This window comes from Acinonyx jubatus, chromosome D3 (assembly GCF_027475565.1).
Source record: "Acinonyx jubatus isolate Ajub_Pintada_27869175 chromosome D3, VMU_Ajub_asm_v1.0, whole genome shotgun sequence".
Lineage (NCBI taxonomy): Eukaryota > Metazoa > Chordata > Mammalia > Carnivora > Felidae > Acinonyx > Acinonyx jubatus.
Genome location: NC_069392.1, coordinates 5,855,142 through 5,881,145, shown reverse-complemented (window position 1 = coordinate 5,881,145; position 26,004 = coordinate 5,855,142). Strand labels below are relative to the sequence as shown.

The 26,004-nt window shown below is 47.6% G+C and overlaps 1 non-coding gene across 2 annotated transcripts in view; it reads left to right on the top strand.

Moving 5' to 3' along the window:
* Positions 1 to 25,746, top strand: part of LOC106978341 (uncharacterized) — a 41,093-nt gene extending 15,347 nt beyond the window's left edge. For both annotated transcript variants that reach the window (XR_008291632.1, XR_008291631.1), the window contains 2 exons: positions 24,420 to 24,485; positions 24,589 to 25,746. This is a non-coding gene — a transcript (uncharacterized LOC106978341). The remainder of the gene's footprint in view (positions 1 to 24,419; positions 24,486 to 24,588) is intronic.
* Positions 25,747 to 26,004: the final 258 nt, after the last annotated feature.

Below are 26,004 nucleotides of genomic sequence, written 5' to 3'. Positions count from 1 at the left end.
AAAGCTGTCTCTGGAGTTTTTTCGAAGCATGTGCCCTTTGGGCTCAGTGAGGAGGAAGATCTGCCAGCCATCTTGGTTTTCACTAAACTCTTGCCTCTCTGTCTGGCTTTGCGTTCCCTAGACCTTGAACACCTTCCTTAGTTCTAAAGACAGTAGAAACACCTTTGACCCGTCCGAGTTCTTTGCCCCTCTGGGGTCTGACTTCTTTTCATGTGAACCATCGGTTAGTAAAATCTCACTCTGCCGTGCCACTCTCCCCCATTCTCTTGGGAGGCCTCTGCACCAGAAATCTGACGCCATCTTGTTTTTCTCCCCCACTGCTCTTGCCTTCACTGAGGAGGTACTACCTGTTTTTAAGTGGAGTTTGTTACTTCGTAAGTTTCTGGCGTTCTCCCCAAAGCCTGAACAACAACACCCTTCTCCTGAAATATGATTTTCTGAAAGCCTTCTCACCCTGGGATTATGGTTTTATATCCGTGTCTGTGCAACTTGATGCTGAGAGCCATTGTGTTTCCAGCTAAGCATTTTTTCCTTTGTTTTATTTTTTTTCCTTCGCTTCTGTGATAATTTTTTTTAATGATCGCTCCCCTCCCCTGCCCCCGACCCCCACTTCAGCTCAAGATGAGGATAGGTATTTGTTCATCTTTATTTGGTCACTGCTGAAAGCCAGAATAGTCCAGTGGAACATGCAGTCTGGATCTCTGTGGTTCACATACGTAGTAAACTTTTTCGTTGCTTCCACACACAGCTGGGAAGCAAGAGAAGGGAGAACCCTTGTCGATAGCCGTTGGCCTCAGGGCACCGAGGGTGAGGCAGTAAGGTTGCTTGTCTTCTGCTGCGGCTTGAGGCTGGCTTCTCAGCTTCTGGGCTTCTCCCACCTGTGGCCTTATTTCTCTACCACAGGAAGAGAATCGACTTGATTAGGTAAGGGCACTTCAGTGGTCTCTATCCCAGTGGGCCTAGTGATTGTGCCCAGTTAGAAGGTTAAGCCCATAGGTAACAGGTGGTATTTTTCTTTCCTGACCTAACTTGTCCTGAGTGGTAAGGCTGGGGCCGCTCCTGCCTGGAAGGGCCCACCCACCTCTCCCTCTTCTCTTTCCCCACGTGCTCAGTTGACTTTGAGGCAACTGCCCTGTGTGGAAGCCTGGTAGAGTGGTTGATGTTCTTTCTCTCGGCTCGGTGTTCCTGTGCTGCCTGGGGTACCCCCGGCCAGCCTTCTTTATTACAGGTGGTAAGACCCAAGATACGGGTCTAGTATCTTAATAGTTTCCCCTACATGCCAGTACTTACTTTGGTCTGAAGTTGAGGGTTACCCCTAATCTAGGGAGAAGGAGCCCTCCTTGGGATCTAGCCTGTGGAGTGCTGCAGCAGGAAGGAGGGTCACAGGCCTAGCTGATGACCAAGTGTTGATGTGTTTGGTGTTTCTAGTTCAGTCCTGTGCATGTTTCTCTGGAGAACCCAAAGGTGTGTTTGCTTGAGGCCACTGGCTAAATTTGGTGTTCATCTTTAATGGCACTCGTTTGCAGAAATAACGCTGACTGCCCACCAGGGCCAGTCCCACCAAGTAAAAAAGCCTCAACACCATGAAGTTCTGCTTTGTTTGTTGTAACCATTCCCTGGCCCTGTTTGGGATTTCTGTCCATGCTAATCCGAATTCTGATTGCCAGATCTTATCCCGTTTTAGGGTTCTTGTTATTTTTGTATGATTCTTTAGCTGTAAGAAGTCGGCTGCGCTTGTGCTTTATGCTTCCTCAGTGAGCCTGCTTTATAAATCTGATTTCCCCCGATGTGGTTACTTTGGCTTGCCAGATAATACAAGTTATGGGTTGTGACTCAGGTCTGAAAATAGCCGGAATCTGAGATTTCTACAGCGGTCCGGTTCGGAGAGATGGAAAGTAGACTGGTGGTTGCTTAGGTATGTGAGACGGGAGAGGATTGCTTTTCGGGGGGTGGGGAACAAGGCTCCAGTTTGTAATGTCCCGAGACCTGATTTACAATCATGTGAATATACTTAATGCTACTTAGCTGTTCACTTGGAAGTGGTTAAGGTGGTAAATTTTGTTGTGTGTTTTTTGCCACGATAAAAAAATGCACTTAAAAAAATAGCTAGAATCCCAAATCCCTAACTCTGCCAAGCTACGGTGACACTCCCACTCCCGGTGTCACCAGGGACAGTCCTGCCGAAACCCACGTTTTATTCCTTTTGCAGCCTCTCAGGCCCCATCTGTCCTTGTCCTTCCTTTGGTTGCCTCGGCTGGGCCCCCTGCAGCCTGCAGGCATTTCCTTGTCTCTGCCCGAGGGTGGCTTGAGCTTCCCGGTCTGTGTTCCTTTTTCTCCAGGGCCTGAATGTGGATTTGGTCCCTTTGGGTCTTACTACTCCAATAGGGCAGGGGGGAAGCAAGTTAAATAAAGGGACTCATCCTCACTGAGCATTCGAGCTCATCCCACGCGAGCCTTCTGAGCCTTCTGTGCCTACTTTCCTGCCTGGCAGCTGCTGCTTGCCCTCAGGGCTGGCATCATTCCTGGCTGGCTGTGAAGGACTGGACCCTTGAGGAAGACCGATCCAACAGAAGCAGCCAAAGGAGAGGGGCAGGGAGGGGCAGAGGAGTCTGGTGGGAGTACCTGTGCTTACCTTCTGCGGGACTTAGAGTAGGCGTTCTCATCGTGTCCTGGAAAGAAAGCACTTTGCTTAGGTGCCCCTGTTAGTGCCCTCCTCCCTGAGAATAGCGTGTAACCCCCACCATTTGATGGTGAAGAGGGAGCATCCATCCACATGGCTAACACTTCACTGATGAGTCTACTGAAGCCTGTGAGGCCAGAGGACCTATGGTCACACTGTTGGTTAGTGTCCAATTAAGAACTGGAACTTCGGACTTACCTGCAAGTCCAGTGTTCTACCCACCAAACCATATGATCTTAATGCACGTATATGTTACACATTGACTAGGTGGATAAGATAAACTTATGCTATGTACGTGGTATTCCATAGGGGCCATCGTGGAAGCAAATCACATTCTGTCCCATTACTCTGGCGTTTCTGTGTGCAGAGTCGGAGAACGGGAAGAATGCGTCCACACTGCGAAAATGTCACTAAAGTCAGATGTGTCTTAAAACAGTCTTATGAGTCGAGGGCCAAGAGAGAAGAGCTGCTGGGAGGAAACAGGGAGGTGCAGGAGGCAGACACGGAGGTAAGAGAGCAGTGCTGGACTGTGAACACAGGAGGAATCCTAATTACAGGGAGGTGGGCCCTCTAGTCTCAGGAAGCCTCTGTGAAATGATGTTCTTGGCAAGGGAACGAATGTGTCATGCACTAATTAAAAATAGGGGAAATAAGGAAACTCATATTTATTTAGCCTCAGCAGTGCTGTGGGCACTTTGATAAGTACTTTCACATTTATTATCTTCTTTAATTATCACAGCCAAGTGTTGTAGACATTATTATTCGTATTTTTTACAGATCAGTCTGAGATCGGACATGATCACATAGCAAGGGGCAGAGCCAGGGCCTCCACCCAGCCGTGTCATTCCATAGGTCATTTTTGTGGGGGGACGTGGCTGAAGGGGAGCTGGGAATGTGCACCTGTGTCATCCTTTATCGCCTTAATGACATACGTAACTCTCCTCCTCAGAAGCAGACCCGGCATCATTTCCTCCGTAGTTCTTGTTGCCCTTCTTTGGACCTAATTTCATAGTCCCTGTGGTACTTTTCCGGTTAAAGAAAAGTCACACATGGCTTCTTTTGTCTTTTATCTTCTCTCCGCCAGGAGTCATTAGACCAGGTCCTGCAAAAAGCAGTTGTCCTGGGGACCGAGTAAAAACAGTTCTCTTCCCTGTATCTCATTAAAACAGAGAGCCCAAATCATTAGCTGCTGAACTTTGTGAGGGGAGGGGTCAGGGAACCTGGGACTTCTGGGGTGTGGGGCTTACAGAAGGGTAGGCAGGAATAAGGGGCTAGGAGAGAAGAGGAGAGAAGGAACCGAGGAGCTGACATTCTCGGGACCGCAAGTAAGGAAAGTGGTCAAGGGGACAGGGTGGCCTCCCCAGGAGATCCCGGATGAGTAGCTGAAAGGATCATAGTCAAGGGGCTCCCTTAGTACCCAGCAGCCACACTGGATTGGAGTCTTGTCTAGCCAACTGGTAGCAGGGAAGTGGAGAGGAAGGCATCGAAAGTGACATAAATTCTGCCACCGTCTGTAAGACTTTCTGTAATAAAGTCTGACCTGGTTCCGGAAAGGAGAAGCATAGACCCCGGCTGACATAAGTTTGGTTGGCAAATCCTGCCCGGAACCAGAACTGCCTTTGACCAACTCAAAAAGTTGACCGCAGTGTCCTTGGGGGGGAATTATCCTGTAAATTATTGAGGTAAATGATTATCAGTAGCATATTGAGGAAATGCTACCTGCTACTTGAGCACCAGGTAAAGGGGTATTTGAATAGTGGCCAGGCTGTTACTAAGATGTTACACAATGGCAGCCAGTGGCCAAAGGCCGATGAACTATTTGAGGAGCCTTGTTTTGAGGTCATTCCAGTTTTCAGAAGTGCATGGTGCTCTAGTGACTAGGTGCTGTGCCTAAGTATCTCAGCAGGCCTTTGGGTGAATAGAAGTCTGGAATGCGTTCTGAGGCTGGCTGGGCATTCTGATGTGGAGGGGTTTGGCCACAAGAGATTTAGACCCAGGAGTTAGAGGTGTGCGCTTGCACCACTGTGAGTGAAATTCCCCTCTCGGCTTTGGCCACCTACAACTTCCGGTTACTGAAGTTGGCCTAGGAAGTCGAGGGAGCCTGTGTTCACTTTTGGCAGTGAGAAGCACATCTCGGAGACGTGACCTGGCAGTTGGGCCTTCTGGGGTGTTATCGGCCTGGGCAGATGAAGAAGTGTGAGAAGTAGAGCAGCCAGAGGCCTTAGCGGCCGCTTCAGAATTCAGGGAGCCAGGTGGATCCTTCTTCAGAGGCTTTCTGAGCGCCAACCGCTCAGGTGAGAGGGTTAACACCTTACAAGGTGGGGTTTTACTGTGATCGGTTACCGCTGAGGTGGCCCAGGGCCCATGTGGAAGGACTCTAATGAGGAAAAGCAGCTCTGGTATCTGGAAGAGTGGGGTACTCGTAAATGTGGGATATGTGAGGGGCCCATTTGGGACCATGAGCCTGCCCTGGGCAGCCAGAATGGTATCTTCCAAGCCCCTCGTATCTTCTTTTCCAGCGCTGATGGTGATGGTAAAGCAGAATAGAATGGGATTGGCATTCCACAGTCTTAATCGATGAGTTCTAAGTGCCTGCTATAGCTAAGTTATTCTAAGACAGATAGCTAAGGAAGGGAAGTCAACCGGTGAGTATCTAAGTCTTCCTATACCCCATTAGTGTATTTTACACTGGAATTTCTAGAAGGTATAATAGAGTAGTGAGGAGGTAGATGCCGCTTCTGTTGTGTGCCCAGAGTCCCTGGCCTTGAACAGAACAAATAATCTCTTAGCCCTGTTACTTGGCAGCATAAAGGCACCAGGGACCTAAATGGCCTTTTCGTTTATGTTTTGTGCGCCAAAGCCTGTAGAAAAAGGTTAAGCAGAGCTCTCTCTTCCCTTGGAGTTGTTCCACTGCCAAATTAATATCTGATTGAGTTGATTTCTGGTACTTCCTGATAATTTGTGAGGAAGAGGAGTTCCTAACCAAGCTAGAGACAGGTTTCATGTTCTCTCTCCGTGAACAGAGGCATCCATTATGTCCAGGGGGAACAGTATGATAGAATTGTATGGCCTTGGCCCTGGAAATCAAGGTCTTACAAGAACACATTAGTGGATTGCTGCCTAAAGGGATAATTTCCGAATCCTTTATAGAACACCTCTCTGGGTAGACAGTTATTTCCTGTGATGTTCATCTTTCATTTCTCTTGTATAAAACTTTGGAATTATTGTGGAGGAATGGGGGGGAGCGTTTTTCTTCAATAATAGTAATGGCTGATGACAAATTACTAACCACAAGTAAGTGTTCATCTTACCGTTTGTTCACATACTTCTAAACTTTAAGTGTTTAACATGGAATCTCAACTGCATTTTGGTCTCTGCGTCCTTTTAATGCTTTAAAAAGTGTTATTAAGGACCCCAAAGAGCTTTCTGTTTATGTGGGTTATATGCATTGACATTTAGCATAAATAGAAATTGAAACCAAAATTTTACAAAAATATGTAACTAATTTATTTAAAAATAAGGATAAACCCATTTTGTGTTAACACAAATGACATTTTTATGAAAAACAGCTATTTTCCAAAAAACATTTAGTAGGAAGAATGGCAGTGTTTACATTTTCATAAATGTCCTTAAATGTATGAGGCTTAAACAAAAGACATCTTCTATGTTCAGTCTCTGAGTTTGTTGTTTTGGTTGAAGTAGATGAAGACATCCGGCCTCACACAGATGATATAGTTGGAAAAGGGATTTTTTTTTTTTTTTTTGGTAGCCTTTTCAGTTAACTGTGAGTTCATTTGTGATATAGCAGTAAAACTTGACAAGTGGTAAGCTCGTAAAAACTAGCTGCAGTGTGAATCTGAAACCGAATCAGTGAACTTTTTGTATTTTAGTGTAGCAAAACCCATTGGTCTCTCTTGTACTTTGAACAGATCTTTTACCCGTGATGATTTTATTAACTCACACGTTGGTCATTTGGAAAATACTGTTTCACCGAGTTATGTGGATCTTGCAAATGTTCACACGTTTCATTGTATGTAATTAAAAAAAATCATGTTTATAAAGGATCACTGTCAGTCTCACCGGAAAAGCCTTCAAATATTGGAAAGCTGTAGAGCTCATGGGGGCAGGCACCACTTTCCTAAAGTCCCAGTTTTCACCTGAAAGTTTGAGTTTGACCATTGGCAACACATACCGTCAGGTATTTCCTGTTCAGTGAGGTGTCTGCCCAGCACCCAGGTCTGCATCACCAGTTTGTCATTCTTTCAAGTGAAAAATGATGTTGTGTCGAGAAAGGGGCTAGTTGGGCTTGCAACTCAGTCGTGCAAGTGCTTTTCCTCGAGGCAGCTGTTGCACTGTGCTAAGCAAGCTGGTATACTTCCCATTTTAAACGTGGAATATGAAAAATAGAGAATTTAGAAATATATTTGTATATATTTAATGCAGGTGTAATAAAGCTAATAATATATTTAAGTATAATCAATGGGTCTAGATTTAATAAAATAATTTTTACTGCTTTTTCAAAGGTATTCTTAAGTGAAAAAAAAATTCATAACTCTTGGTGCATGAAGGTGAAGAATGCAATTGACTACTGGCCCTGTTTGGTGTCTCTGCCTTAGGATTTCATAGGAGGTGCCTAAGGAATCCACAGTTTTACCAGCGAGTGCTTTTGATCCTCAGTGCAAATCTCAACACAGTGAAAAAAGCAAACAGTGTCTTCGTGTTATTCTGAAAATCATTTTGATCTTGTTTTGTACGGGTTTTGGAACCCCCAAGAGTCTTCAGATCATATTTTAAGTTAAGAACTGTTTGAAGACAGTAACTGTAAAGAACTGAAATTACTTTTTCTAAGAGTTTGGACAAATTGTTCAGGATCTCCTCACAAGTTAGGTTTTTTGCTTTTTGTTTTTGCCAGGGACTTGTGGCTGTTGGACTTATTTCAGCCTGTCAATGTCTAATTTGTAGGAATGGAATACCTTTCGGGGAGAGTAGCCAGGAAGGGCCCACTAGGCCCTGATGTCTCAAACCGGACAACTGCCCACTTTTATATTACCTGCCTGACCCTTGAAGATGTTTGACTTCATGCCCCTTGCTAGAGGACAGTTTTGTTTAAGATGAACCAGGCCAGATGTTAGGCACTTAGCACGTTGTGTGGGGAGCCTCGCACCTGGTGTGAGTAAGGAAGCCATGTGAAGGACGTGTGTGGTTAAACAGAATGTAGAGCATACTTTGAAAATTTCTGTGGGTGGGAGGAAGGGGAGCACGGATAGGGAAAAAAGAAAAAAGAAGGAAAGAGGTGGATACCACAGCACATCCAGCTTATTCTGAGCTAGGAAATTAGGGAAAAGAGGAGTCTTTAGAGAAAAGGATTTCTTTCTCATTCTATGGCCAATATTTATTCTGAGCATTTTCCCCAACGCAAGAAATGGTCTGAATAAAACCTGAAACCTTTTAATAGGCCATCCATCTGGATTATTTATTCTTCAACCGACATTTGGCTGTGTCCTGTGAGACTAGCATAATGCTATATGCTAGTCACTTGGTGAGCAAAATGGACCCGGTTCCTGCCTTCATGGAGCTCCTGTCTACATGGACATTAATCAACAGATGATAATTACAAATTGTGAGAAGCGTGTTGGGAGCAAGGATCTAAATCAGAGGGTGCTGAGCTCTTGTGATTAGGAACTATTTCACTTGGGAGCATTACCAGGGAAATGAAGAGTATCCGGTGATCCAGAGAGGTGGGTAGTACAGACCCATTTTACAGACAGGTAGCTGGTGCTCAGGTAGATTAGGAAATGGTCTGAGGCCACACTGGTAGTGATAGGAATAGGATTTGAGCAGCGACCTGTGGGCCCACCCTGTGTTTAACTACCGTGTAATACTGCCGAGCCCCAGCCTGTGTTGGGGAGAGTTAGAAGTCAAGTAGAGTGTTTTGGGTTGTTTTTTTTTTTTTATAGTTTATAGAGAATGTTTACATGTTAAGGATGAGACCTTGGTCAGGCATTTGTGAAGAACCACATTTATCCTCTGGATTGGTGCTTCACAAGGTTTACTGCATGTTAGGGTCTCTTGCTAAAATGCAGTTTCTGACTAAGTAGGTCTGGGGTTGGGCCTGAGATTCTGCATTTCTGGTCAGCTCCCAGGTGAGGCTGACAATGCTGGTCTGTGGATCCCTTTTTGAAATCGGGCTTCTAGAGCCAATTTTCCTTTTCCACATACCCTGACTGCACGTGGATCCCAGTCACTTCAAGCTTTGGAGAGGGAGAACGAGGCGAGGGCAGATGGTTGTTGGTGGCTATGTGAAACGCGTTGTCAGTTGGGGTTGCTTGCTAACCGGCAGCAGAGAAGGGCTGTGGCTCATATAAGGTAAGAAGGGATTACAGAATTGAAGGCCAGGTGGAGGAGCCCGGTGGCCCTAGAGGGTCACGAGGGTGGAAGCTACTTGAACATCTGTTCCGGGCACCGTCAGCGGGCCATGTGGAAGACCTCCACTCATTACTCCTCAGAGCCCTGGGAGAGAAAGTCTTGGGCGAGCTCAGGCCTGCTCCTTGCCCGTGACTACTGAATAGCGATGGGGAGTCCCTGGGGACCGGGCTTTCACACTGGAAGGATGCAGCACCCGGCTTTAGTGCCACTTAGGAGGGAGAGGCGGCAATGGTGCAGTCTGGAAAGGGAGCAGCAGCTGGGAGGTGATGAAGTTACCGCTGTTGCCCGCAAGTTCCTGGAGCTGCTCCCAGTTAGCGGTGTAAACCCTGCGCGTTCAGCAGGCGGGCAGATTGAGGAAAGAGAAAAGATGTTGAGCCCTGGCTCGTGCATCGTCTTGTTTCATTTTCGTAACAACCCTAAGAGATAGAAGTATAAGTGTACGTGTCATTTCTCTTTCACATTTGAGGAAATGGAGTCTGAGGCTTAGATACCTTGCTTACAGTCCGACAGTAGAAAAGCTGCAAAGTGTGTATTTTGCAATATAACACAAGTTGGCAGAAGCTACTGCTTCTTGGGGTAAGAGGTGGCTTTACGTGGGCCGAGCATTGTAAGGATTGGTGGAAGTTGGGGAGGATGCGTGTGGACGCAGGGAGCTGAGGTGCTTGGTGATTCGAGACCTCGGAGGTAGAATGCCCGCAGAACAAATTGCTGTGTTGATGGTAGGTTTTTACGGGTTTTGATGTATGTAGAGGAAGAGTGGAATCTTTTTTCCTTTTAGAATATTTTCTGGTGATCAGGCCTTCAGGGCTAGACCGAAGCTCTTTCATGCTCTCGGCCCCCTAGAGGCCACATGGTATTAAGGCTTGTCTACTGGGTGATTCCTTGACAGGGTTCATGTTGATTTAGGGACATGTCGAGATTGTAGTTGCGGTGGGAAGGGAAGCGGCGTGGCCAAGTGGACGGAGTCTTGTGTGCACTTAATGTGTGGCACCCCAGACTATTCCACTCCGTGGCACGCGGACAGGCAGGCTTTGTCTTGGTTGTGCAGGAATGAGCCTTGTTCTCTCACTGGCCAGGCACTGAGGAGAGGTTCCTGCGACCCGTTGGCCAGGGCAGAAGCTATGCTTCAAATATAAAGTCTTTCATGACTAAATTTTATCTTATTTCCAGATGGAGCATTCTTTTCCATCCCTGCCCACTTCCCTTTGATTTTGAGCCTTAAAATTTTATTCTGAGAAGTATTCTTTGCTATCATACACAAAACTGTAATTTGGTAGAGCTAAGAAAGGCTTAAAGCTCTTCTTGAGGCCACAAAGCTCACAATAGATACAGGCTAAATTTAAACTCTGGTTGGTCTACCATGTAACCTGTGCTCACTCTCCTTCACCACCGCTCCCACCAGGGTGTGTGTGTGTGTGTGTGTGTGTGTGTGTGTGTGTGTGTGTGTATGCGTGCGTTGCGAGAGAGCGAGAGGGAATGGGAGTGGGAGTGTGTGTGGGTTTGTGTGAGGGACTTTTGGTGGGAGGTGAAGACTGTATATACCATTTATGGATTTATTTCCTTTGGAAGTTGAAGCAAAGAGGGAACTGTTGGGAAGGAAAGGAAAAATTAAGATCTTTCTATGAAATATAATCTCTTGAGTAAAAGAATGTAAATGAGATATGCAACTTTTATTCTTAAGTGAGCAAAAGTGAAATGGCTCAGGTTTTTACAGAGTGGAAAGGGCTTGGATCCGTGTGAAATAAGCATGTCCCATTCAGCATCCCAAAAGAATAAATAAATGTCTATTGTGTGTATTGTAGGTGGGGCCCGAAGAGATCAGTAGAGGGGGCCATGTTACTGAAAGCATTCTGTGTCCTTCTCTTGTTAGTTGCCAGAGCTAGTAGTTTCCTAGGCTGCAGCTTCCTGTGGCTGTGACAGTGTGCCACAAACGGGGTGGCTTAAACAACAGAAATTTATTCTATTGTGGAAGCCAGAAGTCTGAAATCAAGGTGTCAGCAGGGTCGTACTCCCTCTGAAAGCTCTAGGGAAGAATCTCTTGTGTCTTCTAGCTTCTGGTGATTGCCAGCCGTCTTTGGCATTGCTTGGCTTGTGGACACATCTCTCTAATCTCTGCCCCCATCTCCACACTACTTTCTAGCCCTGTGTGCATGTGTCTGTCTGAATTTCCCTTTCCTTTCTATTATAAAGACACCAGTCATTGGACTCAGGGCCCACCGTGATCCAGTGTGACCTCATCTCAAGTAATTACATCTGCAAAGGCCATATTTCCAAATAAGGTCACGCCCTGAGTTTGCAAGTGGACAAGGATTTTTGGGAGACAGTATTCAGCCTAGTACACTTTCTCCTGCAAAGCTCTGGCTGTCCCAAGCTGACATTGATGAGTTCATGCTGGAATGAATGTTGGCACTTGGTGCTGCAATTAGAAGATGGGAATTTAGCTGTTGAGTTTTGATTGGGTTGCAGTGGAAGGGAGATTCTGACAGTGTGGGCTTCTGAGGCAGAAGATGTGTTGAGTGCAGTGAAGACTTGAAGTGAATCTTTACATGATTGTTGGAACCCACGTTGGAAGACAGTGTTCCCTGTTCCAGAAACTGAACAGCGTTTCCAGGAGGAGTGCTGAGGCCAGATTCACTTCCTACTAGAAATGCAGCTGCACAGCAGCCCACTTAGGCACTGATGTCCTCGTGGAACTTGGTGTTTCAACCCCCACTGGGGTCTTTACCATACTTCACCTCCTGTCTGTGCACAGACCCCATCCTTCTTTCACTCTTAGGAACTTTGGTGGTCTCCTGCCTCCCTGTTTTTCTTAAGATCGAGTTCTAGCTTTCTGGGAAGACCACTGCTGCACAGGTGTCTTGCCACTGTGAAGGTTATGTTTTCTGAAGAATCAGTCCTAAAAAAAAAAAGTCCTTAGCACTTAAAGTGTTCCTGTGGCTTGCAAGACCCTGTTGATGCATGACTCCTGCTTTTGCCCTGTCTTCTCCTACGTGCTGAACTTCCCCTTCTTCTTAAGGTTTGTCATCCTGAATATCTCTAGACACCAGCTGTTCCCTAGGCTGGGACCCTCTGCCCTCCTGCTCTTTGTGGCTAACTCAGTTTGTCCTTTGGATTTCCGTTTAGAAGGAGAGTCTCCTGGAGTCTTCCTGGTCATGCTGAGACTAGTTAGGAGGCCCCTTGTTCAGGCAGCTGTGTCCGCAGGTGTGAGCCTCTGTGACAGCCCTGGTCATGCAACACTGGACCTGTCCCCTTCCCCTCCTAGACTGTAAACCGCACGAATGCAGAAACCATGGCTATTCTGTTCATCATAGGATCCTCTAGCGCTTAGCCCAGTGCCCGACAAATACCGGGGACAAGATAAATGTTTGTAGAGCGTATGCCTGTGCACATGTACGCTCTGAGCCTATGTCTAGAGGTTCAGCATCCAGGATGGCTGCGTCAGCACTCGTCTTCTAGGCCTGCTTCTGGGTGGCGGGGCAGTCATCTACACAGAAGATACTAAACATGGAATGAGCCAGAACGTAATAGGGAGCTGGGAACGTGAGGTTCTTCTTATAAAATACTTCCCAGTAATTAAGGGACCTAGAAGTTGCTTTGGATTTCACACTTACTAGTCTAGCGCATCATCATCTGAGCTCGTGCTCATCTTTGTTGAGTCTTCTCCAGACCTCCCGGACACAGTTGTCTACTCTGTAGACATGTGAGGAAGATTAATCACGTGGCTACTTCAACCCATTGCAGTTAGTGGTGGTTATTTTTGGGTGAGTGTGGAGCATAGACATACCTTCTTGCCCATTCTTGTTTTTATCCTTCCCAGAAAGTGTGCCCTTGTCCCTTGGAGTGAAAAAACTATAACCCACATGTTCTGACAGATCCGGTTCTAGATAGGAAGTTAGGTTGGTCTCTGCTGAAATAGATTTAACTGACAAATTAGAGTCAGCTACCAGAAAGTAGGATTATTTATATTTAATGCTTTGTAGGAAGTCTTGCAGCCATAAAACTGTAGAATAGAAAGACCTGTAGTACTTTCTGTATTTCTATGTAGTTTGGGTGATTCTATTTTCTCAAAAACCAGAAAAGAGGTAATTTTCACTTGACTTTATGACAGAGTAATTATGGAGTTATTTTTAAATGACTAGATTTCCTGAGCCAGCAGTCTGAATTTCAGAGAATACATTCAAGATGAAAAAACAAAAAAGGGCGTCCAGAGAGCAACAGTAGCGATGGGCCGTGAGCGGGCCCCGCTGGGACAGGGGACGGACGAGCCAGAAGTGTGCAGTGTGGGTGTGAGGTGTGCTGGCAGGAGAGGACGGAGTGCTCCGACTCAAGGCTCTCTGTTGCCTTGAGAAACGGGGGCTCGGGAGCCTGTGCTGGAGGTGAGGGCGAGGGGGGCCAGAGGCCATGGGTTGCCAGGTACTCCGGCAGCCTTCAGGGCTCAGTCGAAGTTGTTGACACGGGAACGTGGGTCACGATCTTCCCTGTCAACGCACAAAGGCCGAAGTTTGTATTGGGAGAGGTGACGGTCTCTTCCAGGTGGACAGCCACTTTGCCCTCTGACTGTCTCCGTCTGGCAAAACCCCAGTCCCGCGGACACTCGCCTGTTGGCCTTCACGCCGCGCCCGAGCGACGGACCCCTCCCGTGTTCCCTCTGCTCGCTCCACACAGCCGTTTCAGACCGTCTTGTGCAACCCCAAGCCCTCCAGCCCTCCCCTTCTCTGCACATGACCTTGCTTCCTGCCGGCTGGGACCTGGCAGCTTCCCACCCTCTCCTACGTCTTGCTGCCTCCCTCTGCTACAGTGGGGGCTGGCCTCCCCCTCTCAGGCTGCCTTTCTGGGTCTCCGTGGGCCTTTCCAGGATGTCTTTTCTCCCATATTTTGCCTATCCCTTTGAGTGGAATTCTTCCCATTTCTGTTTCTTTCCTGAACTTTTCCTGGAAGCATCACTACAGACAGCCCCCAACTGTAGGGGACAGCTTGATGAGTGTTCACAGCCCTGACATAAACACACCTGGGTAAACCAGAGACCGGCCTAGGCAGCCGTGTGGCCGGGACCCCCGAGCCCCTGTGCTCCTTTCCACGTGGAGCTCCTGTGCCCTCTCTGTTCCTGACGGCATAGATTAACTTTGCCTGCGTTGAACTCTGTGTGAATGGAGACATGCAGGATGTCATCTTAATGTTGGCAGGCACTCCACTTCTCCCCAGGTGACCTCATTCCAGCCCCTGCTTCGGTGTTCCTAGTTCACAAATTTGTATCTGATCAAGTGCTGCCGCCTTCTCTGAGTGCCAGTTTCTTTCATTCAGCTACTGTCCCCAACATCTACTTTTCGATATTTGACAAATATCCTGTTCTTCATCTCCAAACCTAGGTTTCTTAGAGTTTCCTGTCTTAATGAACGGCTCCACCTCCACCTGGTTGTTTACACAGAAAACGGAGCGGTCGTCCTGGGCATCTCTTCTTCCCTCACGCATTTGTTCCGTCCACCAAGCCGCCTGATTTTTCTATCCTAAGTATGTCTTAAAAATACCCACTTTTATCTCCACCGCTGCTTTGGTGCAGGTTACCATTCTTTGTAACCCAGCCTCCCAAGGTGACCTCTGACATGTTGGCCCCCCGGGTTCTCCTGCTCTCCTGCTTTCCTCTCACCTGTTGACTCTACTTTAGTCACAGTGGTCTATTTAAAAATGCAAGTGATGGGGGCGCCTGGGTGGCTCAGTCGGTTAAGCATCTGACTTGGGCTCGGGTCATGGTCTCACGGTTCATGGGTTCGAGCCCCGTGTTGGGCTCTGTGCTGACAGTTCGGAGCCTGGAGCCTGCTTGGGATTCCGTGTCTCCTTCTCTCTCTACCCCTCCCCTGCTCGCACTCTGTCTCTCAAAAATAAATAAATGTAAAAAAAAAAAAAAGTTTTTTTTAAACTGCAAGCGATGTTCCCACTTTAAAATATACAAAAACTAACTACCACTTCAGTGGCTTTCCGTTGCCCTCAGAGTAGAGATCAAGCCCCACGACTTCAGTGCCATCTCCCCTTTCTCACCATGCACAGTGTCCCCTCTGGGCCCCTTTTCTCTCCTAGATGCCTTGCTCCCTCCCATGGTCTGTTGCGGATGCTGTGCCTTCAGGTTGAGTGTCTCCTGTAGATCTGAGCTCCAACTCTTGCTTCTTCAGGGCAGTCTTCCCCGACCCTCCTGACCAGGTCCGCCCCACTGCCCTTGGAGTCATGGGCTCCCCGAGCACCACCCAGGGCTGCTTCGTAGCACTTAGCATAGTTTGCGTTTTACGTTTCTTGTGGACATCTTTGATGATGTCTGTTTCCCCATTAGATGGTCATTTCCGCACAGGGAGAGACTAGGTGTGTTTGTGTTGAGGGCACACACGCTCAGTAAACATCTGTTGCTTGGTGACCTGTGGAAGACAGAGACGAAGGAGTCTTAGATGTCCTCTAAATTCACTGGTTCTCTGCTGTTCTTGCTGGTTGGAGCTGGCATTTAAGAGGCAGGGAGGGGAAGACCGCAAACAAGGAAATGCATCCCTACATACACAGACTAACTCGGGCGGTTGTCCATGAGGGAAAGTGAGAAAACCCAGCAGAATGATGTGCTGCAGGGTAGGAGGCGAATCAGTCTAAATTGGTTAATGGAGCCGCCCTCTGAGAAGGCCCCGCCAACGCTCTCACTGCTGAGAAGATGCCAGCTCGCGGGGGATCAGGGAGACGCGTGGGCAGGGGAGTGTTTGAGGTGCTGAGGGGGATCAGGCTTGGTGAGTTTGAAGACTGGAAAGGGGACGAGTGAGGTGGTGTGTGGTGTGCAAGAGGATGTGGTGGTGAGACTGGGTGTCCCCCGTGTGCCCCGGTGAAAGGAGCATGCATTTTAAAGAGCAGTGGAGGGTTAAGGTCGAAGCAGGGGTGTGGCACGATCTTATTTACGTTTTTAAAAGGTTGGGTTGACGCCTTGTGGGGGCACAAGAGTGAAGCCGAGAGGTGGCGGATTGAGTGGCTAGGGGCTTCATCTGAGCTTGGCCCGGGTGGTTGTCGTGGCTGCGGAGACAGGCTGGGCAGGTAGACAGAAGTCATGGAGGGAGGCAGGTTTGGCAAAGAGGAAGTCAGGTGGGCTCCCTGCGTGGATGCTTCTTGGACGGAAGAGTCAGGAGGGAGCAGGCTGAGGGCTTGGGTTTGGGGACACTTTCTGTGATGTAGTCCTGGGCTGGAGGTGAGACTTGGGAGTTGACATCAAGATGGTATCTTAGGCCGTGTGACTGGGTGAGATTACTTGGAGAGAGGTTATAGATCTGGAAAAGAAGGGGGGCCCCTGTTGGAGCCCCGAGGCACCCCAACATTTAGGTGTCCAGCAAAGGAAACACGGAGTGGCTCATGAGGGAGCAGGGTGGCTGACAAGGAGGGGACATTAGTGCAGGCCACAGACAGGTGTGTTGTATGGTCCCGTCTGGTGGACGAGGACAGTGCCCGTTGAAGGTCACAACAGCCTGGATAAGAGTGGTTTTCAGTGAGGGTAGAGACAGACGCCTGGCGGAGAGAATGTGACGCACGAAGCTCTCGGGGAGTTTTGCTGTGCAGGAGAGCAGGTATTTGGGCAGACAGGTGGGGTGGGGCTGTGGGATCCAAAGAAGTCTGTTTGAGGAAGGAGGGGCAGAGAACATGTTTGTATGGGACGGACCAGCAAGTGGGACAGAACTGTTGACGACACGGAGAGTCATTGCAGGATTTGATTTTGAGGAGGCCTCGGAAGTGCTGATGGGGCACACGGGGCAGGACTGGCCCGTGAGGAGCAGGAAGGAGGAGGAAGGAGGCAGAGCGCACAGGTGTAGATGCGGCCTGTGGGAGAGTGAGGACACTGTCGTCAGCGTCGTTCCTGTTTTCTCAATACGTTACCTTGGCAGGTTACCGGCCCCGAGAGAGGGAGGTGGAGGGGATCCAGGAGATTCGAGGAGAAAGGAGGACACTGGGGACGTTGCTGTCGTGACTGCAGAGCGGCAACTGAAAATCCTGGAAAGCGTGTACCGAAGGCTTTCAGAAGAATTTGTGGAGGCCTGGTGCCCACCCGGGGTTTGTCATCGTGATCTCGGGAAAGCCTGGCGTCATTCGGCTGCTTTGGGTGCCCGTATGGATAGGTGGAGAATTGGATTTAAGTAAGGTCGGGGTGTTATTAACATGGTGTGACAGGGAGAAGGTGGCAAGAGAGTTAACGGTGAGCGGGGAAGAGGCGTTCTCCTGATGGACGGAAGCAGAGTGAGCGGGTGACAGGAGAAGAGGAAAGGTTGTTGCTTGTGAGTCTGCGGGCGAAAGACTGCTGGAGTCGGAGCCGGCAGGGGACGAAGCACCAGGCGGCCAGGGGGTGGCTTGCTGCTGAACAGACTTCGGAGACGGCGCAGTTACTGGTGATGACAGAAACGGGGTATGGCCTCGGAACCGTGATGGAGGAGGAGGGTGGCCGGTGAGGGGGTGGGGCTGCAGAGTCTGCGCCAGGAAGGGAAGTGGGAGAAGAAGGCAGACAGGGTCTCGTTAGCGGGACAGAAAACGATTAAAAGCAGACTGGAGGTCCTGTGGGAACAAAGGAAAGGTTCCGTCAGATTAGCAGAGTCAGAAAGCTGGAAGGGCAGGGTGTTGTGGTCACATGATAGGGTTTCACTGAAGACACATCGGCTGCTGTCACCGCATTTGTGTCCTAGGTCCCCATCCGTGTAGTGATGTGCCCGAGTTTGCCTGGCTCCATGATGCCTGTGCGGGCAAAGTTTCTTTAGCTCTGTGATTCAGAGTGCTGGTTGCCGGTGTGTGTCTTTCTCCTGAATCTCTTTCCACCTTCACTACAGGGATCTCCTGGGCAGAGGCTTACCGCTTTTCTTTCTGTTACGGAAAATTTCAGATAAACTCAAAAGTAGAGGAAGTAACAAAATGTACTTCTGTGTACCCTTCATCCAGGTTCAAAACCTATCATCATACGTCGCTATTCTTGCTTTATGTACTCCTTTGCGTCTTTGTTCGCATGAGAAGCCAGTTTATCCACTGCAGGCGACTCCAGGTTCACGTGAGTATCGGCATCTTACTGAGCACTTGCGCAGCCTGCATTTCAGAAAGGAAGAAAGTACGTCCTACAGATGTGTGTCCTTGAGTCTCCAAAGCATGCTCTTTTACATCATGGCTGACTGAGAACATACAAAATGTCTTTTTGTGATAGGCCAGTACACCTACATCATCCTGATTATTTTCAAAGGAAATAGATGCAAAATCACGTTAGGTGACTTACTCGCCTGGTGTTCTAAGACTAAGTGGAAACACACTTCTAAATCCCTTTCATTCCTTTGGTGGGACTTTGTTCACACAGCATCTGCCCTGCATCTTCTATCCCCGGTCTTTTGAAAGGCATTACTGTCCTGTCCCTACACCAAACCTTCTTCTCCCTCAGCAGCCCCCACCTCTCGTCTCTCGTCGGTGCCAGCAAGACATGGTCCCCGGTCTCCCTGGGTGTGGTCTTGTGTCCAATGGCATGCCCTTCCGCAAGCCTGTTTCTTCACAGGTCTGGCTGGGAGGATTCAGTGGCTCTGCAGTGGTTTTCTCTTCTCTGTCAGTGGTGCCAGGCCTGGGACGGGTGCCTTTGTACTTCCTGTATCACAGTCCATCTCCGTCAGAATCGCGCCGCGAAGCGTTTCGCAGCATCTGGCTTCACGCCTGTGCGCTAAGTCTGATGTCGAGGCGTTTGGCTTCTTATTCCTGTAGGAGTATAACTGGATTTTTCTCCCCTGCTGAATCAGGGTGATTAGTCTTGATCTTATGTCGAGATTATACTGAGTGTGATCCAGCTTTCTGGAACATCGGTCACAGTTTCCCGACCTCCCCCTCCGTGGTTGGCATTCTTCTGATACCTCCGTCGTCCCAGCACAGCGGGCCCCCGTGGGAGGCCGTCTCTCCACGTGTTGTACTCCTCGGCATCTCTGTTCTCCAGCACCTGCCCTGTGAAGACAGGGTCCTTCTGCTCTGAGTTCCTGGTTTGCAACTGTAGAATCATTTAAACAAGAAATTCATGAAAAACTAGTGTACTTTTTTCCCAGGCAAAATCGTATTTTTTGGTTGGCCGTGTAAAAGGGCAATATATGTAAAAAGTACGTGCAAAAGTGTGTTTAGTCAGGTTTTCAAAATCCACATCCACGCCTCCTAGCACAGCATCCTGAGCACCTTCTAGGGTCGAGAGGCTCTTATGTGTACGTTCTGCATCAGACTCTGGCTCAAGTTTTAGAGGGAAATCGGTGTCCTTGCTCTGTTCGGACTCTTGATGTTTGCACCCTGCAGGTGTGACCAGAGGGGGCCCCTTCCCCAACGAGCGTGTCTGCCTGCAAGGAAAATGAAGGCCAGAGCGGGGGCCCAGTGTGTCTTCCACAACTTCCAGACTGTGGTGGAGTTTTAGCATTGCCTCTTGGTCTGGGATGGAGAGTGCTTGTCCTGAGCAGCCCTCAGAGGGGCCATAGCCCTGATCTCCTAGCTGTGAATCCCGCGCCTCCACCTCCAGGTGGCCCTTCCCGGGCCAGCACCCAGAGACTCCTTTTTAACCTCTGGCGTCTCAAGCATCGGGTGTTGGCTTGCCGATCCTCATTTTTAGCGGTACTGAGAGGTCAGTGCTGATTTGGGTGTTGCTTGGTGTCACAATGTTTAGATGAGGCAGAGATTTCAGTGGATAGAGGGAGGGCCCTTTTTCACAGAAGGTGGGGGTTGGGGGCACATGGGCTAAATTTAAGCAGTTTTTCTCTCAGTTCTCAGCTGAACTCTAACTTCCTGTTTGAGCAGTTCTTGCCCACTGTAGGTTGAACCCCCAGACTGCTGGGGGCACTCCTGAGGTCTCATGTGGAGAGACTGAACGTTGCCCTGGGCAGTGTCAGGTGACCTCAGGGCAAGGTTCCTTCCTCCTGGGGTCGGAAAGGTGGTCCCGCAGTCCTGTCGGCTGTCCCCTTCAGCGCTCTTACGGGACGGGACGTTGGATATGAGACGTGTCTTAAGTGAGAGAATCTTGGGAGCATGTGATTTGGGATCTGTAGGATTTTTTTAGCTCGTATTTGCTATCTTGCTTTCTAGTCTCCTTTGTATGTACAGATGCAGTGGGGCAGGTGGTGGTTAGGAAAGTTTATGGCGGGGAGGCTTTTTGTGTTGTTTGTCCTTCTGTTCATTGGTTCGTCACATGGAAGATTGGCTGGAGTTCTTCTTGCTTTATCTTTTTTTCTCTTTTTCCTGAAGAATGTAGCTAGCCCTGCCCCCGCCCCACGTGGTAAGACTTGCAGGTATGTCTAAGCATTTCTGCCTGGAGAGAGGGGTGCCTGATTCCTCCTCGAGGGAAACTGGTGGAGTTCAGGCAGGAATTTCATGTGCCTGAGCTTTGGTGTGGAGATTCCGCCTTCTGAGCAGTTAGTTCCGATGGGCGTCCCGACCCTCACTACTTCTCTTTCCAAGTGAGGAGAGCCACACGGTGTCCAGGCCAGCCGGTGAGGGACAGAGGGCAGGGTGTGACAGTGTGCCTTTGTCTTCCTGCCCTGAAGCCACGGACGCCTCTCTCTCGGGGTACATGCGGTACTACGCACATTTTCTCACGCTCAGGGTTGGTTGGGGAAGTCAGCTATTCGGGGGAATCATATTTGTTTAGTTGTTTCTGGTTCTGGGATTGGTTTGTTGCTGCAGCAGGAGCAGGAAAAGAATGTCTTCTCTGCATTAACTGATGTTTTTGTCATAAAAATTTTCAAATACACGGGTATAACATTGTACTTATCATTTATCCATCATCATGTATCCATTACCTAGATTCAACAGTTACAGTGATTTTGCCACGTATGCCTTATCTGTCCTTTTTTTTTTTTTTTTTTAACATTTTTATTTTTGAGAGACAGAGCGTGAGCAGGGGAGGGGCAGAGAGAAAGGGAGACACAGAATCCGAAGCAGGCTCCAGGCTTCGGAGCTGTCAGCACAGAGCCCGGCGCGGGGCTCTACCTCACGAACTGTGAGATCATGACGTGAGTCGAAGGCGGACGCTTAACCCACTCAGCCACCCAGACGCCCCAATTATCTGTCCTTTTTTACTGTTTTTTTTTTGTTTGTTTGTTTGCTGAAGCATTTGAAGACTCCTCTCCGACATCATGTCACTACATTCCTGCAAGCTCCACTGTACGTCTTTGAAAACACTGCCATTTGTACCACTATAGGGGCAGTAAGACACCTAACACAGTTGGCCGTGTTCCTTGTATAATCTGATACCCCATCCCTCATCATGTTTCCTTCGTTGTCTCCTTTCAGCAGCTGGTTCATTTGAATCAGATTCCAAAGAAGGTCCTCATATTACATCGCATTGTTAGGCCTTGTGTCTGTTTAGGCCTGCGTCCCGAGCAGCTCCCCCCACCGCTCCCCATTTCCAGGGCATGTACTTGTTGGAACAGTGGGCAGCCGTCCCGTGGACTGGCTCCTATTTTGGTATTTTTCTGCTTCCTTTCTGCCATTTCTTCTCGTACCTTTATATAAAAATGATGTTTAAAGTCTGGGTTACGTACCAGTTCAATCTTTCAGCAAGAATGTTTCAAAGTGATGCTGTGTGTTTCCTGTGTTTCCTGTCAGTCACATGCAGGGCTACACACAGGTCTGCTTGCTCCTCTTTGAGTGGTGCTAAGATTGATGAGCGGGTTTAGGTGATGACAGCCCGATCCTCGCAATGTCGAGTTTCTGGTCATGGTCAGGTATTTCATTAGGGTTATGCATTTCCTAGCTGGGTTGTCACATGACCTCAAAAGATAGTTCACAGAGGGAAGATAGGATGGACGCACAGCTCTTTCCTTTTAATTGCCAGTTTTTAGGGTAAAAAGTTGGTGCCCTAGTTACTTCCAGTTTTGCTCAGTGCCTTGAATCTCTGTCTCTCTGCCTCTGTCTGTCCCTGTCTTTGTCTCTCTGCTCCCCGCCACCCCCATTCCCCACCCCTGAAATCAGTGTAAACTTGTGAACTTTTGTATATTTAGTTTGTTTCAGTAGATTGCATTCACTATTCCTTTTTGGATGCTCAGTTGTCCCATTTTTGGCCAGTGGGAGTCTCTTCATCAATTGGCATTGCTGTTCCTTTGGCATGAGTCTCTTGCTTTCTGGCATAACAGGATGTCCCAGCCTCATTTTGTAAAATGCTCTGGCCTTGAAATCAGCTGTTCCTCCAGGGATCCCTGTGCCTTTTGGTGGAGAAGGGTGTTTTGCTGTTGATTGTCACTGCTTCTAGGTCTTTCTGGTGGATAAAGCTAGAAAAGACATGAATTCAAACTGATAAATTTTATGTTGTACAATTTTTTCCTTAACTTTGGTTTTATGTTTGTATCTGGTTTATCTTAACATTGAATCTTGGTTCCTCACAGCGATCGCAAAATTACTTACTTGCATGATCCTAATTTATACACCAGTGTAAACGACACACCAGTGTTGTTATAACTAACAAGCTACTGAAAGAAGTTTGATTTCTTTGCGGCTTCGTTTGTTGACAGAGCGTGTCCCTCTGAGTACAGCACACTAAGTGTGGATGTTACCGACTTGAAAAGTCATTCTTTTTGTTTTAAAATTTTAGGGATTGTTTTCCTTTTTTTGGACTTAGTTTATTTTTGGAATATATATAAACATGTTTCCAAAGCTGAAACGACATGATAAGGTACGTTTGGAAACGTTTGACTTCGTCTTTGTCTCCTTCGTCTCCACAGATAACTGCTTACCTTCGGTTTTGTGTTATCTTCCCTGTTAATTTGTGTACATGATGTAAACAAACACACATCCGCATTTGCATCCTTGCTTGGCACAAAAGTCAGCGTATTATATATACCCTTCTGTGTCTTGCTTTGTTCGTGAAACAGCATGACCGGGGTCTGCTCTCTCTCAGTGCATAGTGTTCTTCCTTGTTCCTCTTTTTGAACAGCCAAGCAGCATTTTATTGTGAGGATTAACTAGAGTTCGTTGGACCGGTGGGCTGTGCATAGGCCGTGGGTTGTCTGCAGTTTTGCTGTGTCAGGTACTGCCTCACTGAGTAACCTGGGACATCAGTCACTTCCTGCTTTTACCAATATATCTGGGGATGGAAGTATGTGTTACAGAACAGAGGGTAGATGCATATCTAATTTGTCCAGCCGTTGGCTATATTTTTGCTGAAATTAGTTCAACTTCAAAATCCTAACACTTCCACTTAAAAGCAGTCCAATTTATTTTGCCATTTTATTGTTAAAGACATCTCTTCGTTTGCCCGTCGCCCTGTCTTTGTATGGAGCATATTATTGAAAGTGTTCAGGAAGATCTGTTGATTTCATTTAATGAATTAATTGAAGTGTCACTTACTGACTATAGATTACAGGGGGTGCAAAGATTGGTAAAACATGGTCCTACACCTCACAGGAGTTCAGAGTTCAGATAGAATATTTTGGGATCTGTTTTCTTTGTTTCCTGATCATTCTGTTTGTTGTATATTTTGTCCCATGTTGGTCATCAAAAGACTGGTAATAAGGCACTGGGAAATGTGCCTTTATCTGCTGTACCAGAATGAGGCAAGATATGCCTGTTGGGGGACGAGAGGGTGTTGGGAAATATTCCATAGATGCATATGCAGCACGTATGAATTGAACACCTCCCCTTCACCAGAACGTAACAGTGAGTAGCACACACAGTTCCTCGCTCATGGCATTTACATCTTAGTACAGGAGATCTATCAAAAACCAAGGAACAGTGAGAAAATTACAAGTTATATGTGCTTTGAAGGAATCAAAACAAGAGGTAAAAAGAGAGTCTCAGCAAGGGGCCTTCTTTAGGTAAGGGAGGGGCAGCTGACACAGCAAGGCCCACACAAGGTCGGGCAGAAAGCATTTCAGGCACTAGCTTGGGGTGTTGCGAACTGAAATAGAAAGCACAGCGAGGTGTGGGGGAGAGTTGGAGGTAAGGTCATGCAGGGCCTTGGGTATTCACTTAAAGGTTTGGATTTTAATTACATCAGGAAACCAGTGAGGACAATTAAACAAGGGAATGGCATTCAATACCACTTTGTCATATATTTATTCTTCCTGTAGGCCAGAAGGCTACTCAAATCTGATGTTTTAGGTCTAAAGCAGCACTGTCCTTTTCTGAAGTTCAAAGCGGAGATAGTTTTCCTTCTTGCTCCTTTATGCAAGACAGCTGCTTCTCACATTCAGGTCTTCTGAGGATTTCTTTTCTTTTTCAATAATATTCTCTTGACGATGTTTAGATAATTACAATAAGTGGTTGTAAGTGGATTATATATACTTGGGCTATGAACAGGAGCATGATATCTACAAATTCTCTTCTTCAGACCTGCAAATCTAAGAGATACATCTCTCTGGAAGATAAGAGAGCTTCTTCCTCGAGATCAAAAAAGGTCTGTATTACTGTGTCACATTTATATGAAATTAATTATGGAACCAATAGCATTTGCCGGAAAAGAGGCATTTTCAATATATTTGCTTATGTTTTCGTTACAGGAGACTGGAGTGATACCCATGTAGGGAATCCCCGGAAGGAAGGATTGGCACACGTGGAACCCAAGGAGCTTGCTTCCTGGGAAGGCTTCTGTCTGATGTGTAGGAGGCAGAACGTCATACTGACTCTTCAAGGGGAGGCTACAGGGGATCGAGATCGACACGCAGTATCTCACCCTCCACCACAGGGGACACTGTGCGGTCCTTTTTCTAGAAGTGGGAAGTACGAGATTGTTCTACAAGAAGAAGATTCCGGGGGCTTAAAAACGCAGAGGTTTGCACCTTGGGAGCCCCTTGGAATGTTGACAACTCAGGATCTGAAGGAAAGTTCTGTGTTCATGAGTTACAGAATTCATGTGGGAGTAAATGTCACTTTATGATCAGTAATAATACTGAGTGAGGAGCACTATGCAGGAAGAAACCTTCCATAGAAAGACGGGCAGGGAGAAGCTCAGGCCAACCATAGCCCTACCGAATAGAGCAGGCCTGAGATAAACTGCCAGGATGGCCAAATAAGAGACTCTATGAAATAGCAGTCCTTCAACTAAAGTAGTCGTAAGGAAATTTCCTCCTCTAAATCACGATACCAAATAGGAAAAATGATCTACAAGTGCCCCATGTGTAGGGAATTTTTCTCTGAGAGAGCAGATCTTTTTATGCATCAGAAAATCCACACTGCTGAGAAGCCCCATAAATGTGATAAGTGTGATAAGGGTTTCTTTCATATATCGGAACTTCATATTCATTGGAGAGACCACACAGGAGAGAAGGTCTATAAATGTGATGATTGCGGTAAGGATTTTAGTACTACAACAAAACTTAACAGACATAAGAAAATCCACACAGTGGAGAAGCCCTATAAATGCTATGAGTGTGGCAAAGCCTTCAATTGGAGCTCACATCTTCAAATTCACATGAGAGTTCATACAGGTGAGAAGCCCTATGTCTGTAGTGAGTGTGGAAGGGGCTTTAGTAATAGTTCAAATCTTTGCATGCATCAGAGAGTCCACACGGGCGAGAAACCCTTTAAATGTGAAGAGTGTGGGAAGGCCTTCAGGCATACTTCTAGCCTCTGCATGCATCAGAGAGTTCACACAGGAGAGAAACCCTATAAATGTTATGAGTGCGGGAAGGCCTTCAGCCAGAGTTCGAGCCTCTGCATCCATCAGAGGGTGCACACTGGGGAGAAACCCTATAGATGTTGTGGGTGTGGGAAGGCCTTCAGCCAGAGCTCAAGCCTCTGCATCCACCAGAGAGTGCACACTGGGGAGAAACCTTTTAAATGTGATGAGTGTGGGAAAGCCTTTAGTCAGAGCACCAGCCTCTGCATTCACCAGAGAGTACACACAAAGGAGAGAAACCATCTCAAAATATCAGTTATATAGAGTGTTTTGCTAACAGTTAAAATTCTTAAAACCC